Source organism: Panicum virgatum, chromosome 2N, assembly GCF_016808335.1.
Source record: "Panicum virgatum strain AP13 chromosome 2N, P.virgatum_v5, whole genome shotgun sequence".
Taxonomy (NCBI): Eukaryota; Viridiplantae; Streptophyta; class Magnoliopsida; order Poales; family Poaceae; genus Panicum; species Panicum virgatum.
Window position 1 is genome coordinate 8619692 of NC_053146.1, and position 8266 is coordinate 8627957.

The following is an 8266-nucleotide window of genomic DNA, read 5'->3' on the forward strand; positions in this document are numbered from 1 at the left end:
CATCTCGTCCACAATGCTATGTATCCTCTCTCTCTCATCAGCAAGGCCCTGTGGTCCCATGTTTTGGTTCTCTGTCTCTTCTGACTCATCTTGCTCAACATAATTGGTCTATCTTCGAATACTCGGAGTTGCTTGATCTGCACCATGTTGGATTTCATTTTGTGTCTTCTCCTGGATTTGAACAAGAATGGCCAGATGCCACCCATACTCTAGAGCTGCTTGCATGTACTTCTGCCAGTCATCAGTGTTGTGTATCATCATCAATTCTCATGAATCACTTTCTACCTCCCAATTAACAAGAGACTGGACGGTCATCACATGTGTCAACGGATCAACACCGAACCCACGCTGCAACCACTTACATATGGAACCAAAACTCCTTTCCAGAGGTTTATCTATGGCGCTAGATGTGCACTTAAAGGCAGAAAGATCTACTCCATTTGGCCCATACAAAATATTGTAGTCACCATAAAATACTTGAAACTGCATCTTGCTCGACATATCTGTATATCACAGAATACTTATCGAGTTATACTCTTTACTTCACTACCTTATTCAATAATCCGTAAAAACTAAGTATGAAATTCAACTACAACGTATAAGTATTCATAACTACGTGATGGCACTCAAATTCTATACTGCATATGCCAAATTCTATTCTAAATCATAATTAATTTATAAACACGTCTCTAATAGTACTGCAATTGTAATAATAAATGCCTCTAATAGTACTGCAATTGTAATAATAAATGCGTAGTACTAATTTTCTAAACTAATTTACTACTACGTAACTAAAAACTAAAGTATCATTAAACTCCTACTTAAATGGTTCTACTATAGCACTAATTAAATTAAATTACTCTACAATACCAATGGAAAAATACATAAACTAAATGTACTAACCTGCAGATCACAAGTGCTGAATCCGACAGGGCTTCGCCGCTTCCCTTCTCCTCACCCCTCTCCTTTTTTCTGGATTTTTGGTGGAATTTTCGGGCTCAAATGAGGAGGAAATGGGGGGTCGGAGGCACCCGGTCGCCCGGGGGGGGGGGGGGGGGGGGGGCGACAGGTCCCCCTGCCGCGCCTGTGGGCGGGGCCCATTGGTCGCCCGAGGCGGGGGGGGGGGGGGGCGACAGGCCCCCTTCCATTTTTTTTCCCAGGGACCTCGTTGCGAATTTGAAAAAAAAATTACACTTAGGGCCTGTCGCCCTATGGGGGGCGACCGGGGGTATTTTTGAAATTTTTCAAAACGGACATATATTTTTGAAATTTTGATTTTTTAAAATATAAAAAGAAAAAGCCGCCATTATGTTGGGCTGGCTAGTGGGCTGTCAAGGTCCATCAATGCAGAAAACAAAATCAGAAAAGATAGACTAAATAATCCATTTGAAGGCGAGATGCCTGCATTTTTTTTTAAAAAATAGACTAACTACTTATTCATCTTAAAAATAGATTTCAGGCAGTTTCTCTGACCAATAGTAGAAGACATTCAACTCGTAAGAATTGGCTGAAGTTCTCCTTTGTTTGAGCCAGTTTTCATTGCCTAATTATTTGTTACCTTCTTTGTTTTTGTCATTGGTCAATTTTGATAATGTGTTATTTTTTTTACCAAAGACCACTTTGACCCTGCTTTATAGAGAAAGCAATAATAGGGTTTTTAGCTAGGGACGCCAGCGTTTACAGATAACAAGCGCAAGACATAGAGTCTAAGCCTTTTTGCTGACGACTAGACGTGAAACCTCTCCAACTTTCCTCTCTCCAGAACAAAGACCAACAAAGAAAAGTCTTTAGACCGGGGGACGCAGCCCCTTGCCCAACTTAAGAGCAAAAGAAAAGCAACGAGATTACACTGGTAAAAGCTGAATTATTGATAATGTGTGATAATCCTGTCTTATAATGAATAAAGTTTGTTCGAGAAAGCATTAGCTTGTACGTCCTTTCTCTTGAATCGTATTGTGTAGGCAATGTTTCACCAAAATCGGTTAATCACAACAAGCTGCGAATTGTACGTTGATGGGGAGTGCTCGAGCTCTTGCTGCTAGTTCAGCCATTTCCACTGTTGATAAATATTTACTCGTTTGGTCATTCTCATTTTATCTAAAATTCTTGATGTATCACATTCCCATTACAAAACTCTTGACAAGGCGCCTCCGAATTCTAGTTACCATGCCATTCAGCATCATCCCCGTCGACCTCTCCAGTTTTAGGTAGCCATTCCATGCATACTAAAAGAGGTCTAAGTTTTTTCTTTTTTTTGGATGTTTTTTTGGATGTTGCCGAGGTCTAAGTTTTTTTTTCCTTTTTTTGGGACGATTTTTTTTGTATGTTGCCACTAGCACCGGGAAGCAAGTGATCTATTAGTCCCTCGGAGTTCAGCATGCTGTTTTATAGGCAGTCATCGTAAATCCAGCTTTTACTTTGCTCTCGTCCCCCCTACCGGGCAGTTAGTAGCTATATATACACGCTGAGTGAATGGGGGCACACAGCATATGCAGAACTACTGTATTAAAATTTAACATATTCATGATGCTCGCCCAAGATAAAAAGAGGGACCGATGTGAAATGATTAGGGATACTGTTGCTATCTAGCTCCAAGGTTTGAGCGACTTCATCAGTTAGGTGAAATAACTAAATTTATCTGAAAACATTGGTCTTGATGTACTGTTATTTGAAATTAGAAGTTCTATTAATTTCAAGATCGTCACATCAAGATGATACAAAATATTGAAATACTATCATATTTGTATAGGTGATGCTAATTTTTGTAGACAAAGATTTTTATTAGTAATGATGCTAATGATTTCATGTAGCCTCGCATGAAGTGTATTGTTTATGCTAATTTCACAAACAGGCTGACGATAAGGGTGACACTGACATATCCGATCCATGTTATAGCAGCCATCACGCGACACGCCGAGACCCACTGCGGCTTTTGAGTTGCTCTGTTCAGCAAGGCTGATACTATCTCCCTGCGCTTCCAAGTCCGGGGACATCTTGACCTGTTTAGATCACAATCCGTAAACCTCTTAAATGCTAAAAAGCATCACATCAAATGTTTGTACATATGCATAGAGTACTAAATGAAGTTTATTTATAATTTTTTTTGCATTAATGGGCTGTAAATCGCGAGACGAATCTAATGAGCCTACTTAATCCATGATTTGCAACAGTGATGTTACAGTAACCATCCGCTAATCATAGATTAATTAGCATCATTAGATTTGTCTCGCGATTTACAACTCATCTGTGTAAAAAGTTTTGTAAATAGACCTCATTTAGTACTTCAAATTAGTAAGATTCCATTGCAAAATTTTTTTGCGTTTCATCTAAACACGCCGCTTGTAATCAAATTTCCACTCCACTAGAGGAAAATACAACTGTGCCACCTGATCCATCATTCACATGTTCATAACAACGGACAACGCTGGCGGCAGTGATGCAAAATGGCGAGGATGAACCGTGTCTGCAGCGAAGATTCCTGGCGCATCCCATCCCCATGATTCCATTCAGGTAGCTCTCCATTCTCTTCTGTTTGAGCCAGTTTTGTTTGTCTAATTATTTGTTACTTCTTTGTGTCATTGTGTCACAATGCTGTCTTATAATGAATAAAGCTTCCTCGAGAAAGCATCAGGCACCGTTTGGTGGATCGAATGAATCTCAAAAGAAAAACGTAGGAAAAGACAGGGAGTGTGAGTAGAGAGGAAATAACGAAACAATGCACGGCAAAGAAGAACCTGATCCACCACCAGTCCACCACTGTCTCTACCAATGTCTCTTCTAGCTGGGCCACTGCAGTCGCTGCGGGCTAGAACACGCCTTTCTTCCGGCGTCGACCTTCACTGCTGCACTGCCATGTGCCATGGACCCGGGCGTGGGTTTGTCCTGTGTGCCCCACCCCCCAGCGGCCTGCTCGGCCGGCTTGCTGCTTGCTACTGCCGTGGTCAGGAGCTATAGCCTGTTCCCTTCGTCGGTGGCCGGTGCGCTACGGGGCCGTGCCTATTTGCCGTGTGACAAAGGCACACGGCAAAGACCGGTTTACACTCGGCAAAGTGTTTGCCGAGTGTAACACACGGCAAACAGCTCACGGCAAACAACGGCCGGCAAAGAGCTAGTTTGCCGTGTGCTACATCTCGAACACATGGCAAATACTTTGCCGTGTGCATTATTGAGCCCACGGTAAAATAAAGTGCACTGGCGTAACCCCCCGTTGAACAGCCTGTTTGCCGTGTGCCGTAATGGCTTGGCACACGGCAAACACAGCCCCTTTGCCGTGTGCCCTGTCCTAGGCACACGGCAAACACAGCCACCTTTGCCGTGTGCCACGTGGACAGGCACACGGCAAAGAATGGCAGCTTTGTCGTGTGACTTGCCATGGCACACGGCAAAAAATGGTGGCACACGACAAAATTAATTTTCAGATTCATTTTTTTTGTTTAATCACAAATATTTCAGATTCCAATCAAATTAACATCACAGACAATTCATATATATTGCATCAAATGTCGCGATCATTTCATATATCACAATTTGCATCACATTCAATCCATAGAAGTCCAAATGCAAATATAGCAAATATCGCAATGCATACAAGCCCAAATGTAGTCGATACAAGTCCATACAAGCACTGGTAGTTCATACATGTCCATACAAGCACAAGTTCAAACGATAGTCTATACAAAGAGTGTAAGTCCATACAAGCACAACTCACGACTACGGCGGCGGCAGCGGGTGCTACGACCACGAAGGGTTCTGCCGGAACTGCTGCATGTAAGTCACCCAATGATGAGGCAGCCACACATTCTGAGGCATCGGCGAAGGGGACATTTCTGTTGGCCAATCATTTGATGCCGCCGATTGAGGCTGCAAATTCAAAGTCATTAATTTGAAGTCTTTGTTTCTAAGTCTTTGTTTCTAAGGCATTGTTTCTAAGTCATGATAGAGTTGTCTATTAGTCAAATAACGATAAATGAAATTAGAAGGTTGTGAAATCGCTCACAGGAGTAGGGGTAGCTGCACGCGCAGGGATATTAGTCTGAGGGAATTGCGGTGGCCAAAGACCCATTTGCGAGCCCAGTCTGCATGAACTAAAAAGCCAGGGCCAGCTGCATCTGATTCTGCTGGGAGGCTTCCTGTGTCTGCCGAAGGTCTTGCTGCATCCTCTCCCGCTCGGCCGCCCACGCCTGCTGTTGTGCTAGGAGTTGTGCTTCAAAGTCCCGTTGCATCTGGGCCTACAAAATTAGATTGCATGGTTAGAGTACCAAGAAACATATGTCAAAATTAATAAACCTTTGCTATAACAGAAATAACCTTCAGTGCCTCCATCTGGATCTCCGTAGTGCTTTGACGTGGGCGTATGGCCGGGCTAGAGCTGGTGCTCCTGGCTCGAATCTGCGCGAGAGTAGGAGTACTGGTGGTGTCAATCAAGCTGTCTCCAATCCAGTACCGGCCATGCTTCTTCCCTTCTCCCACCCTCATCATGACTTCTGCATCAATGGGTTCCGTGCTCGGATCAAAGTCCGGCCCATTCACCTTCGTTGCCATCGAGTTGTACTCACTGAGACGACTGTGGACAGTCGCGTGGCTGTACGCTTCTGGGGGGTCCGCCGGGTTGTAGTTGACATCCGATGTCGCCTTCCCTTTGTGGGCCAAAGCCCACGCCTTGATCGGGGGGCAAGGCTCGCCTCCATGTGAGGCCGACTGTGAAAAAAGAAAGATGATTACAAATTATGTACGGTTGAGTGTTAAAATGAAGAAATGAATTCACTTACCCATCTGGCCGCGTACTGTCATAGGTGACTGTTGCCCTGATGGTGCGGTGCACCTGGCATCATCAAACGCCGCTGCCGGCAAGACTCGTGCATCTCCACCCAACCTTCCGCATACCACCTGTCGATTATCATGTCCCAGCACTGTTCATTCCTGGCTAACCACCAAGGAATCACCTGCAGGTCATACATGACATATAAGAAGATCAACTGTAGCGTACTTCATTTTAGTAAAAGTCAATATTAATAATATTGTATATTTACCCTCATATATTGTTCCCGAGTTAGCCTGAGGTTTCGCACAACCCCTTTGTTGGTCTTCACTTTTTCGATGCGACGTTTGTAATCACAGTTGGCCTGCATGCGCGCCTCATAGAGCATAGTTGGCCTGGATGCGCGCTTCATAGAGCATATCCGCCACCAGCTTGTGACAGGCCGTGTTTGCCACCTCGCGTGCCACGGTCATCATTCCCTCCTCGCACCTATAGAAATCCTGCACATGATCATGAACGAAGCCATTATATCAAGAATGTCCAATTAATGAGATGTATTGACAATTATAGCGCATACAAGACTTACCCACAATTCCTGCAACACCCGCTCTGCCTTGCTCGCAAAGCACCTGCCTTCCCGGTCCGGTCTATCGATGACTTGGATGTAGTGCTCCCAAGCCGACGCCGGCTGAAGACGGCTGTCAATCTCGATGCATCCAGGGTAGTGGTCCTTGCAAAGCAGGCCCAGAATGCCATTGGGATGTGTTTGTGAACACCTAGAACGACGATTACAAAATTCCTGCCAAAAATATTTGTGTAAAATTGGAATTGAAATATATAAGTACGAAACATAATGAAATAAGCTAAAGTTACTTACCTTTTACCATCCGGCCGAATAATCGGCCGTTGCTTGAGCGGTATAGGTCGGTTCGGGAGACGAGCGGGGCCTCGCATCCAGACGGCAGGTATGTTTCCTGCCACCCCTCCTTGGTCGTCGTCCTCCTCACTAGAGGCCTCCTCCTCCTCCTCGTCCTGCTCTTGCTGCTGGTGGTCCTCCTCCTGGTCCTGCTCCTGGTCCTTCTCCTCCTGCTCCTGCTGGTCCTCCTCCTGGTCCTGCTCTTGCTCCTCCTCGTCCTCAGGGGAGGGTGACCTCGCGCGAGGCCCCCTCGTCCTCCTGCTACTCCTGCCGCTCCTCGTCGTCTGTGACGTGCCGGCATCCTCATCTAGTGGAGGCACCGACGAACTTGCCTCACCCCTCCTCCTCCTCGTTCTCCCTCCAGCCATCTGGGAGGACTCACCTCTACCAGCAACTCTGCGCAGCACGGCCTCCAACAACTGCATCATACCTCCGCCACGCCCCACCATCTTTGATCGATCACCTAAAATTAAAAGGGGCAAACCAATCAGAACAATATTTAGAAATTAATTAATGCAAGTAGTAAAAAAACATAATCCGAACATGTATTACAAATTAATTGTTGCAAGTAGTAAAAAACAAACATAACTAGAACAAGTGAAAAACTGATATAATTGTTGCAAATACGGATCTTACATGTATTAGAAATACTCTTCAAGATCGGGATTAATTGGATCGTAAGTCTCATCATCGCTATCACGTCCGTCGATATCATCAACGGCGTGCTCCAAAGGAAGAACGCTTTCATCATCACTGTCATTGCCTAAACATAATCGCTCAAGTAATTCCAAGTCCTTCGCATTATGAACCTCATCCCCGGCATCCTCGTGAACAAAACTTTCATTGTTTACATCCATTTCGATTGCTTCGGTTAAATCTATTTGGAAACTCCCTTGTAGCCCATCTTCTTGAAAGAACTCTCCTGTATATGTGTTTGGGTCTATGTTGTAATCTTTATTGTTCGGGACAGGTACTTTACCGTGAGGGGACACCTTATACACAACATCCCAACCCTTGAGACGATTGTCGGTTTGGCACGGGTATGACAGATAATAAACTTGTATCGCCTGTTGAGCTACAACATACACATCATCTCCTGGGTACACGGATGACCGCTGAATTTCGACTAGCCCAATATTCGGGGTACGTCTCACAGCTTGAGGATCAAACCAATGACATTTGAATATGACAGGTTTCAGAGGTACGGACCCATGAAACGACAGTTCATATATTTCTTCAAGTGTTCCGTAGTACCCGAGCCCATCATCTCCTGGCGTGAAAACTCCGGTATTTGTTGTTCTTCGATTGGGCCGAATCTGCTCGTGCTTTGTTGTATGAAATCGATGCTGCCTTGCATACTGGACAAGGGAACTTCCCGTGGACACACCAGCCACAGAATATCCCATACGCCGGCAGATCATGCAGGGAATAGTGGTACCAAACATACATTCTGAAGTTTGTCTTTGTAGCTCGATCGTATGTCCAAACCCCATCGTCCCAAGCACGGAGCAAATCGTCAATCAGGGGCTCCATGTACACACTCATATTATTTCCAGGGTGTCCAGGAATTATCAACGGCAAGAATATGTTCT

The 8266-nt window shown here is 44.8% G+C and overlaps 1 long non-coding RNA gene across 1 annotated transcript; it reads right to left on the minus strand.

Annotated features, from left to right (window-relative positions):
• Nucleotides 1-5511: 5511 nt before the first annotated feature.
• Nucleotides 5512-6123, minus strand: LOC120658707. The gene is made up of 3 exons (XR_005668814.1): nt 6030-6123; nt 5769-5942; nt 5512-5697 (listed from the first exon to the last, which is right to left on the minus strand). It is a non-coding gene; the product is annotated as an uncharacterized LOC120658707 (long non-coding RNA).
• Nucleotides 6124-8266: the final 2143 nt, after the last annotated feature.